Source organism: Acinonyx jubatus, chromosome D1 (genome assembly GCF_027475565.1).
Source record: "Acinonyx jubatus isolate Ajub_Pintada_27869175 chromosome D1, VMU_Ajub_asm_v1.0, whole genome shotgun sequence".
Taxonomy (NCBI): Eukaryota; Metazoa; Chordata; class Mammalia; order Carnivora; family Felidae; genus Acinonyx; species Acinonyx jubatus.
The window spans coordinates 42,513,815-42,525,990 of NC_069390.1; positions in this window are offsets into that span (position 1 = coordinate 42,513,815).

Sequence of the window (12,176 nt, forward strand, 5' to 3'; positions counted from 1 at the left end):
CTGGGGCTCTCACTTTTCCCTTCACGTGGATACATCTGTCCCCTTGTCTCTTTGGGGAATCCCCACTCGTCTCTCAAACCTCACCCTAGATACCACCACCTCATCAGGCCTTGCCCCGTTTGCCAGTTTCAGGCTCTCCCTCAGGGCTCCCAGGGCACATTGAAAGGACCTCTAGGACCGAGTTTCCTGCATTGTAACAATTTGTTTCTGTGTCTATCTTTTCTGCTAGATGACGGGCTCCTGAAACCAAGGACTGTGCCTTGGCCCTCCCAGCTTCCAGCACAGTGCTTGGCGTATAGTAAGTGCTCAATGCTGTTTGTGGAATTAATGTGTGAATGGTGGCAACCTGGCCTCCGTGCGTGGTCTAGATGCCTGTGATTATCAGGGTCTTAGATGGTGGGGATGAGGGAGCCTGTGGGAGTACCTTGGCACTAGTCTCTTTATCTGGAGGAAAATCTTAGTTAAAACATTTCTGATCATTTTGTGGGAGCCATTGCCAGTCAGCGTGATGGGTTTTCCCGGTCAGGCATTAAGAGCCCCCATGCTTTGGGAAGGACCCACACTATTGGATGGTCAAGTTTCCAAGCCCAGAGCCACCGCTCTGTCCTTCCTGTGGGTATCGGAAGGACAGACCAGAAAGAGGAAGTTTTATCGGTTTGCCCTACTCTTCCTTTGACATCGAGGGATCTAAGAATGCCCTCCACTCTGCCCAGGTTCCAGGGGTACTGGGATGCCTGGCCCCTGGGCCCTCATCGTGGGAAGAGAGGGAAACGTAGCTGCTCTACCTGCTGAGGAGAGCAAGGCAGTGGCCGTGCAAGGTGTTCCCTTAGTATTCTCTCCCTCTTTGACCGAAGAAACCCATGGTCCAGGGAATAAACGGCTCCTCCCCTTACTAGTGCTCTGGAGTCTTGTGTCCTCAAGATGTGACCACAGATCAGCAGCAGCAGCATCACCTGAGACATGGGACAGCACCACGTGGGCCCCCCTGAGTAGCAGGGTCTGGCACGCAAAACACGCTGATAACAATTACCCACCTCTTCTTAGTCAACAGTGCACCATGGGATGGAGGAGTTAAGAATTTTTGTCCTCATGTGACCCAGTGTCACACAGAGATTAAGTGGCAGTGCCAGAATGCACACTCGTTCTAATTCGAAACGCAGCTGATGTATTGCACATGGCTCCCAGTAGTCCCTGGGGATTGCCTGTAGTGGTGTGGCCCCGGGTCTCGACCGCGAGTACTGCCGGGTGTCACAGGCTGTATCACCGTGGGAACACTCGGGCATACAGAGGGACAGCGGCCTCTGATATTTCCAACACTCTAATTCCCTGCTGTGGCTCAGCCTTGGTGACCGGCCCTGACTGAGGTCCAAGAAAGACCCAGGCCAATAGGATAACTCACTTAAGCCCTTGTTCCACAGCCCCCTCTGTCCTTTGTCCACCTACCGCCAAGTAGCTGTTGAGAAGATCGGCAAGGAATTAAGTGTGTGGATTCTGGGAGTGGGAGAGACAGAAGGAGATACCCAGTAAAGAGAGTGATCAGGAAAGGTGTCTGAGCCACCTGTCACCTTGGCATTAGATCCTAGAATCATATGTGGATTATTCATTCACTAGGCTTTATAAACCCACCCCCTGGCAGGCAAGACTGACCCTGCCCCATCTCTCCTCAGTCACTAAGACTGTGAGCTCTGTCTCTGTGACCCGCTCTAATAGTTTATCCAGTTTCCACCCCGTCCTCCATTCCCACCCTTCCCCGTCTTCACTGCCGCACAGAGGGGTCCTCCTGTCAGAGTCAGTCATGGCATAAAACACACATGGCAAAACCCAAACCGTGTGCACTCCTGCAGGCTTTTCCTGATGCACGCTGGCCCCGATCCACCTTGCTGGTCCACAGCCCATCATGCTGCCAGCGTGGGCACATTGCACATTCACCTGTTCACGCCACGCTCTGAATTGTCTCCATGTCCCTGGAGGTTCCTCTCTCTCTTCTCCAGCCACCATCACCTCGCATATGTCAGAGCTCAGCCTGAATGTCACCCCCTGTGGGAAACCTCCTTATACCCAGAAAGTGAGAATTGCACCGACGCGATACGATTGCATTTGTCACGTGTCACATGCCAGCCCTGGCACATAGCAGGTACCTAACAAATGTGTGTCTTTACGAAGAAATGAAAGAATGAATTCTTTCTCTTTGAGTTCAAAGTATTCCAGGCTCTGCCACTGGCTATTTTTTTTAAGCCTGCTCTCCTAACTCCATGGCTTCTAGATCTCTACATTTATCAGACTGTCAATGTGTTTCCCCACGTCTTTGGGCTTTTGATCAGTTCATGCCCCTGTTTCAATTGTCCTTCCCCCCCCCCCCCCCGCCCCGTATCCTTCTTTCCTTTAAGGTCCAACTCAAAGTCTGTCTCCTTCGACAACCATGACAAAATCCTAAGAGCAGAAATACTACCAGCATTCCATTTGGCCCTGACCCACAGCTCTGAATATTGGGTCTTCTTTTCTCCATTTCATAGAAAAGAAACGGAAACACACAGAAGTCAAGTGGCTTGGTCAGGGTCTCCCAGTTGGTCAGAATGGATTCTTCCACCTCTCAGATTTCTCCAGCCCAGAATGAATCTTTCTTTCCCTCTAGTTTCTCAACCGTTTTTTCTTCCCACTATCACTACTTAAGGGGCCTCTTTAGACATCCCTTCCACAGCCTCCCACCCTTCAAGAAATGTAAATACCACAAAATACTATCTGCTTGTGTACTCTATTGATATCTGTGCTTTATTCATTAAAAAAAAAAAAGATTTATCACCCCCCTAAGAACCAATCTTTCCCTCTTGGGGGCATGATCTTGCCCTCATGGAGAAGGCAAGCTCTCTATCAAGTTCGCTTTGAGGTTTGGCCCTTATCATTGAGTTTGTAACTGGCTCCCTACTATATTGTGAGTTCTGTTCTGGTTACGGTGGCTTGGTAACAATTCCCCCCAAAACAACCATCTATTATCCTCACAATATCTGTGAGCTCACAGATTTGAATGGGGCACAGAGGAAGGCCTTTCTCCATTCCACACTGTCGGGGACCTTATCTAGGAGACTCCAAGGCTGAGGCTGGAGTAAACAGAGGCTCCTTTGCTCTCGCACTTGGCACTGAATGCCAGCTGCTGGTTCAAGCGACTGGCCAGAATACCTACATGGGCCCTCTTCCTGTGCCTTGGGGTGCCTTACGACATGGTGGCTGGGTGTTGAGGCTGAGCAGCCCAGGAGCAAGACAATCTTCTTTCATGGCCAGTCCCAGAAGTCCTACAGTGTCACTCCCACTGTGCTTTGTCTGTGTCACAAAGCCGCACCCAATTCAAGGGGAGGGGTCATTAACTCCACCTCTCGGTGGGAGAGTGATAAATGAGGTTCTGAATAGTGTATGGGACTGGAGATGTTGTAGTAGCTACTTTTGGAAAATACGATCTGCTGATCTGTGACCCTTGTGCCCCTCCTCCAGCCACCACTCCATCTTCATAGGGCCTTGCACATGGTGCAGTTTTGCTATAAGTGCATGAAATGTATTTGGATGCTCTAAGTGGAGAGGATGAAGCCCCAGATCTTGGTCCATCCCTGCCATTACCAGCATGTGGTTACCATCATCCAGAGATCCTGGAGAGGCCAGTGGTGGCCAGGAAGCTTACTGATGCACCAAGGTACCCTAGAACAAATGGTGAGTAGCAAGCATTACGAGATCCCGAGGAATAGTTCCTTTTTTTCCTCTCTGAGGCAGTCCAGTTATTTCTGGAAGTGTTCACACCAGTTAAATTCCTATCTATATACATACATTATATATGCAAATATATCTATAGACAGATATATATGGATAGATAAATAGATTGATCGATATACATACATACATACATAGAAAATGAGAGAGTAAGTCACTCAGAGTATTTGCAATAGAATTTGACTTATATTCATTTCTCGAGAAGCCTGTCAAAGAAACTAATGTTGTCACTAACCAGCAAAATACCGATCACTCCCTCTTTGGCAATATTCTTTCTATCTGTATTGATATTTTGTCTACACTACTATCATGAATACAACAAAAGATGTTTTTAAGTGACAGTAATCAATACTAGGAGCCATAAAGTATATATGAGAATAATTTAGTTTTTTTCATGCTCAGGAAATAATAGTTTTGATGTTCTAATAGTCTCAAGTATGGCCTACATTGTTAATCAAACCCAGAAAGTTAGATTGAGGAAAACAATGTAAGCCTTAAAACAATTTATTAAGTTTTGGACTTTGGATTAACAATAATCAGCTAATGGATATTATTATATACTCAAACTAGGTCTAAATAAGCAAGAATATTTAGTACATTCTTTTATTTGAATATTATCAATAATTCTATTTTGAAGTATTATTACACATTAATTTTAATAAAAACTCAGTATTTTCATAAGTGTTATTGTATGAAAAGAATAAATGAGGCCGGATTTGCAAAGTGTTGGATTTGGACATATTTTTGGAAATGAAAGAAGCACTAATGTTATTAATGAACATCGTGGGCAGGTAGGAAAGTTAGGACAAAACAAATAATTATAAAATGAATGCAGAAGAATAGTCAGGATTCTGATTCATGGACAAACTAGTTGTTCATTCATGATGTGACATACTGCCCTGATTCTAACCCTATTAGAGTAAATTTAATTGCAAAAAGTACCCATTTATTCTGTATTTGGATAAAAGCCTTTATGAAATCATTTAGATGCATTTATTACACACTTAAAATTTTTTTTAATGTTTATTTATTTTTAAGTGAGAGAGAGAGAGAGAGCACAAGCAGGGGAGGGGCAGAGAGAGAGAGAGAGAGAGAGAGAGAGACACAGAATGCAAAGCAGGCTCCAGGCTCTGAGCTGCCAGCACAGAGCCTGATGCGGGGCTTGAACCCACAAACCATGAGATCATGACCTGAGCTGAAGTCAGACACTTAACTGACTGAGCCACCTAGGTGCCCCTATTGCACACTTTTTAAAAAAGGAACTCACTTTAAAAGGGCACTTATTTATTAAAACTGAAAATAACAACACCTGTGCACTATATTCGTTTAAGCCACTGGAGAATAAGAGGTAAATTCACAACCAGCCATCTCTCCTTAGGCCTGGGTCTGGGAGCACCTTTGGTTCTCCACCTGCAGAAGTAACCAGGACCCTGCATGAATTCCAGGAAGCAGGTAGTTGATATGCTAGGGGATGTCAGCCAAGCAAGCATACTTGCCCTGGACAGAGCTATGGAAAAGACAAGTGGTCTGGACCTTAAATTGTGTCAGATAAGACATACCAAGGGATAAATACTGCAGCTATAAATACAACTCAAGAAACTGGATCATTTTTCAGGCTGTTGAATTTCAAATGCCTGCCAAACAGAGTGCAATATCTGGGACTATTTTTGCAGCTCTACTGCAAAGAGTGGCTAAAGTCCAATTAATGTAACTAAGAAAATCTGGGAAGTGAGGACCAGAAGAGTTAAATTGCCCAATCAAAACTTGGAATTGAAATTAATTTCACAAATTTTAATATGTTTGGAGGAAACTCAATTTAACCCTGAATTTCAGTCGACTCCACAATGATAGATTAAAGAGATACAGGAGACACTAAAAAACGTTGAATATTGGCTACCTCTGTCGCAATCCTAGGGGTCACACCACTCAAATATATGAATTGCATCAAGTTTTCTGATTCGCCTTCTTGCGGGGGGGGGGGGGCGGGTGGAGATAATTCAGAGAGTTGAAGTCATCTGGGAAACCCCCTCTTCAAAGCAAAACAAAGCAAAACAAAAACCCACAAAGCTTTAGAGAGGTCAGGTATTGCATTATTTAGATTTCATTGATTATAAATGACAGAAATCTGATTTAAGTGGTTTCTGTACCCCAAAGGGATTTAGTGGTTTATGTAACTAAAAAGGTGCATAGATAGCATGGCTTCAGGCATGGCTGAATACAGGTGTTCAGACAGGGGAGCCACGATTTTGTATTTTTGTGTCTCTGCTCTCCTCCAGGTAGTCTCTTTCCATGAGATATTCCTCTGGGGCTGCAGACTTACATTCTCTGTTTTAATTTCTTCAGAAAGAGGGTTTAGAGAGCTGCTTCCTGGTTTTTCAGTTTGAAGAATTAAGGACAGATTTCTTACTCTGAGTCCACACATTGTATACATTGTATACTTTGCAGTCCGAGCTCACAGCTTGAAACCTGTAGAAGATTATGATCATTTTTTTTTCTTTGCTGCATTAGTTATTTTCCTTGTAGGTCAGAATTTTATGTAGCTTTTTTCTTTCATTTATGAAGTTGTCTATGTCATTAGTAAATCACGAATTTAACTCTTCCATTTATGTAGCTCTCCTCTCGGTATGTTCAAGCACACTAGTCATTTATCAATTTTATCTTCTCTAAGAACTATTTTCTGTTCCAACATAGATCAGTTGTTTGATGGCCCTGCTGCACAATTTTGGTCTTGGGCTCTTCCTTCTCCGTCCCACTGCATACATATTTCTCTGGTGTTAGATACATTGTTTCCTAGACCCCATGTCTTTTCTTTGTTTACTCCCTTGTTTTGGCGAGTGCATCTCCCAGGGGCTTCTTGAGAAAGGGTGTCTGATGGGTACTTGTGTTTTTGAGACATTGTCTAAATATCTTTATTCTGCTCTCATACTTCGTTAATACTGTGTTTGGATAGAATTCTAGGTTGGAAACTATTTCGCGTTAAACTTTTGAAAGTATTGCTTCATTGTCTTCTTAGCTAACAGCAGACAGGGCTATTGAAGTGTCTAAGGCCACACTGATACTTGTTCCTGGGTATGAACCACTCCACCCCCACCCCCACACCTTGGTGTGGGTACGCATTTACTTATATATTTATTCATTGTACGGTACTAGGCACTCTCCTTCAAACTGGAAATTCATAGCCTTCAGTTCTGGAAAGTCACCTTGAACTATTTCTTTGGGGATTTTCTCAGACTTCACTCTTAGTCTTTCTCAGGAACTCATAGATTCACGTGTTGAAACTTCTGATGTGGTCTTAATTTTATTTCTTCTTTCCAGAGTTTGTTTCTTTGTATTTTTGCTTTATGTTTTGGGAGAATAGCCTCAACTTTATCTTCCACGTACGTATCCTTTGAGGTTGTTGTCTTTTTTTATTTCTGTATCATACGTTTAATTTCCAAATGCTTTTCTTTGTCCTCCGAAAGTTTCTTTTCTCATAGCATCCTGGTTTTGTCTCATGGAGACTACAACTTTTCTTATCCCTCTGAAAACGGTGAGGATACTTACACATTTCTTCTCCTTACCTGATCACCGTTTCATTCTAATTGCTTCATTCATTCAACTTCTATTGGACATTTACTATGTGCCAGGTGGCTAAGAACTTGGGATAATTCAGGAAACAAAACAAACATCCCTGTCCTTGTGCAGCTGCATTTGGTGGCTTATTTTGTTGTCTTTCTTTAATATTAGAGAACTTGCTAATGTGTTTGGTGAACCTCAGTTCTCTGTCCATGTTTAAGAGTAGGATACAAAAAACCCAATGGGAAGTTGTATGTAGGAGAAAGAGCTTGTCATTTATCTTTGCTCTAAGTGACATGGCTGGGCTGTTTCCTTGGAGAACTTCTGATGTCAGCATGTCTATATCTTCCCTAAGGTTCACCCAGAAAAGATCTTTGAGCACCCTGCCCGATAATTCTAAGCCTGATGGCCAGCCTCATGCAGACAAAGCAGGGAAATGTTTGGTATATTAGCATCCATTCTGTCCTTTTTCAGGCTGATGTCTAGAGATTCTCTGGTTTACCCCTTGTAGAGACCAAGTTTCCAGTCTTCTGCTAGACTGGGGAGAGTCAGTAACTGTGCAGAGTTAGGGAGAGGATTCATCTGCCTCTCAACCAATTCTTCTATTTTAGCCTTACCTTTGCACTTCCAGAGACCTCAGAGCCTGTAGATGCTAGAGCTAAGAGTGTTGTGTTAATAGAAGTCATGTTGCGTCTGTGGTTCCCAACTACTGGCTTAGGCTTTGGCTTGCTGGGCTGCGAAATCCATTGCATTTCACTGTCTGCTTTCCACCATCTAAAATTTTAGTGCTACAATCTTCTCTACTGTTCCCTTTGTCCTCTGGGTTTCTGCCTTTAACAATATCTCTTTAGAAATATTTTAGTAATGTCTTAGGAGAAAGCAAAGCTAAAATGTACGTGTTCATTCTGACATTTTCAGCTGTCCTCTGAATCCTTAGTGGATTTTTTTTTTTTTGAGGATGAAGAAATGAAAGCCGTTTTGTATCTACTGTGGACCGGATACAGAGCTGGACATTTTTTTTAAGTTTTTATTCAAATTCCAGTTAGTTTACATCTACAGTGTTATATTTAGTTTCAGGTGTATGTTACAGTGTTTCAACATTTCCATACAACACCCTGTGCTCCTCTAGATAAGTGCTCTCCTTAATCCCCATCACCTTTCACCCATCCCCAAACCCACCTAGAGCTGGGCATTTTCACTTACACTATTTTTTTAAGGGTTATTCATTTTTGAGAGACAGAGAAACAGAGCGCGAGCTGGGGAAGGGCAGAGATAGAGGGAGACAGAATCCAAGGCTTTCAGCACAGAGCCTGACGCAGGGCTCGAACTCACTGACGGCGAGATCATGACCTAAGCCAAAGTTGGATGCTTAACTGACTAAGCCACCCGGGTGCCCCTTTACTTACACTATTGAGTTTAATTCTCATGGCAATGAATCCTTTGGCAATGGGAAGAAAGGCTCCTGGAGATTAGTTCATTTGATGATGATCTATTTAATTCAACCTAGAAATTATTGGTTAAACTATCACATGCCTCAAACTGTACCAGGTACAGAAGATGAAGGAGTAATGTTGACATGCAGTCATCCGAACCCGAACTTGGGAGCATCCTAGGCTCTCACCATTGTCATTTCCATACGCTACTGCTTGTATCTCCTCAGTATGTGTCACCTGCGCCTTCCCTTGCTTCCCAGAGAGCGCTGCCTTGGTTCAGGGCTTGCAGATCTCTTTTCTGGGCCTTGCAGTGATGGACTTACTACCTGGACTTCATGCTTCCAATCCTGTCACTGCATCTGCAGCCAAGGTGGCCTTTTTAAACTGCAAAGTCTGATCACATCACTTTTGGCTTAAAACCTAAATGCCATGGACAGTGCTACTGTGTGCCAGTGTCCAACAGAGCCTGGCAGTTATCTGCACTCAGGGAAGAACCTAATTTGTCTCTGAGTCCTCAGCACCTACTGGAGGGCCTAGCATCCTAGTGAGCATTCAACCATCTTCACTGTACCGGACAAGGCATAATAATTCAAGACATCATGAACTTACGCTCCAACCCTTACATAGACTGGAATCCACTGGGATTCCAACCCAGGTCCAATGACTCCAGGTCTCCAGATGGCTTCCTTGTGAGCCCAATGGTGGCACCCCATGACTTCTAGTCTTCCCTCTCCCCACTCTTTGGATGCCCTCAGTAAGGTCCGTCTCAGTGCCCTCCAGGCCTTCCTCTGCTCACATCCTTCCTCCTCTCCTCCTCCATCCCTAGAGAGAAAGCAGAGTACTGAGCCTGATATTTTATCCAAATACCAGGGGGTAAAAAGGGAAGGAGCTACGATTCTTTCCCCTTGGACACAGTAGGAAATACATCTCCTGCCTCTTTGAGTGGACTTGGAGACTCAGCTCAATTTCATCTCCTGAATCTTCCAGAGTCGTCCGTGCATTTAACCTCCACCCTAGGAGCACTTGATTAGATCGTCAGGGGACAGGGAAGGGTAGAAAACGTTTATTTGGTTTTAGCATTACCCATATAGTATTAGGTGGGAATTTCCAAGAAATTATGTGGCAATGACGTTATAACTTTCACACGATGGCTGGAAACAACATTATAAAAATATTACCTAACACGACTCCATATGGACATATGAAATTTCATTCCATTTTATACATGTAATTAAGTGGCCCACATAATGAAGTACTGTGTGTGCAAAGAAGTAGATGGCTTTTGTAGGTGAAAGATAGCTGGGGCAGGAATAACACTAGCATTTTAAAGGAGAATAATCAGGCAATGGTGGCTAAAAATTATTGCACTTCATTCTATAAACAACTTAAACTTGATGGATTTCTTTTCCCCTTAAAGCTGGTCTTCTGGTTGTAAGCAAGACAAATACATTCAATAGCCTTCTGCTAAAACACTCTCCTACCCTGTTTACTAAAAGTGGTGAGCAGAAAATGTTCTGAGCTTGGAATCAGACAGAGCTAGGTTCAAATCGCAGATTGCCACTTACTAGCAAAGTGACCTTGGGTACTTGGCTAAGCCAGTGCTGCTCAGAATGTGGTCCTTGAACCAGCATTATCATCTGGGGGCCTCCCAGAAATTCAAAATTCAAAGGCACTACCTCTGAGTCTCTGATGGTAAGGGCCAGGAATCTGTGTTTAAGCAAGCCCTCCAAATGATTCCAAACACTAAGAATGAGAGCCACTCCCTCCAATTATCAAAGTCTCCATGTCCTTCCCTGTAAGTGGACCCTTTATGGCAGAGAACCCCACACAAAATAGCTTGAAAAGAATAAGAATTCACTGATACACCAAACCAAAAGTTCAGAGTTGGAACTACATTCCCATGGGGCTTGATCCAGCATCTCAATGTCACCCCCCAGTTCCTTTATTTTGGGTTCCTGACATCCTAGCATAAAGAGGGCTCAAAAGGGAGATTCAAGTGAGGTCTCAAGCTACAGTTTCTGCCCACCTCAGTTTGAAAACCAGTATTCCTATCTTTTACATGTTTACTGAGCAGCTAGCCTATGTCAAGCGTTGTGTGGGTGCTGAGACACGATGTTAAGCCGCTCCGCACTCCAGCAGTATTGACTGTGTTCCCAGACACACTGTGCTATGTCTTACCTCCTTGTGTTTGAATGTGTTGTGCGTTTTTTTCTGAATTGCCCTTTCTGTCAGGACCATCGGGGGAACTCCCATTTATCGTTAAGAAACAACTTGGACAGAGACTACTTTCTGAAGCTGTCCTCAGCTCTCCTGCCAGCAATCACCTCCACTCATTGCGCTCCCAAGGCCCCCTAGCATGTGCTCTTCCCTCTTGCTGGGATCCATGGGGCCAGTGTGTGTTTATAGGATCAGCCTTCCACCCTCGACAGTGAGCTCCGTGAGGGCACAGCCCCTGTCTCATCATTTAAAAACTTCTAGTCCCTGCCTGGCTTAGGGCCCGGCACAATGCAGATGCTTCACAAATCATCTTGAACTCCACTGACCCTTCTCAGAATCGTGGGTATCAGTGGAAGGCCAAGCTTAATCCTGTGCAGGACACAGTGAAAGATACAGGCCATTAGCCTACAGCCTCTGTGGAGCCCCCAGAAGATCAATGAGTTCAACAGCAGTTTGAAGAGACTCAGCAATTATCTAGATGAGAACAACACTGTCCAACCAACAGAACTTTCTGCAGTTACGGAAACGTTCTCTTCTCTATCTGTGCTTCCTCATAGGGTAGCCGCTAGCCAAATGTGGCTATGGAGCCCTCGAAATGTGATCAGTGAGACTGAGGAGCTGCATTTGAATTGTATTTAATTCTACTTAATTTAAATGTAAATAGCCATACGGGGCCATTAGCTACCATGTAGGACATTGCAGACATCAAGGGTGACTTAACATAATGTGGTGAAAAGGGGAGTGGAGAGTTTATTCTAGAAGTAGCAGCATATACTACTGAAGCATGTTCTGGAAACTTGCAACCCTAGCTGCAACCTCCAAAGCAGGCTCAGTGGCTGCCTGCCTCCTAATTCTGCCCTCAATGCCCTACAGCTGCCAGGGTCTCTGCATCGAGTTACACAGCAGATACCCATAGCTACTTGTAAGCTGGATTCCAATAATCAATTCTAAGGGCATCTTCTAGGGCTGAATTGGAATAAGATGAATTATGCCAGGAGATATCCATTCAATCCTTCCCTTTAAGAATCTGTTCCCCCATCCCAGGAAAATTCAAGGCGGCTTATGCATTACAAAGGTGCTAAAACATTTTTCTTGGGTAGTATTCCCTTTTATAGGCTCTGTTCGAACTTGGAAATCCACAGAGGCAAACACTTCAGGAAGAATCTGTGTGAGATGTGCTCAGTGGAGTCTGAGGGTAGTGATAGGCTCCTGTAGGCC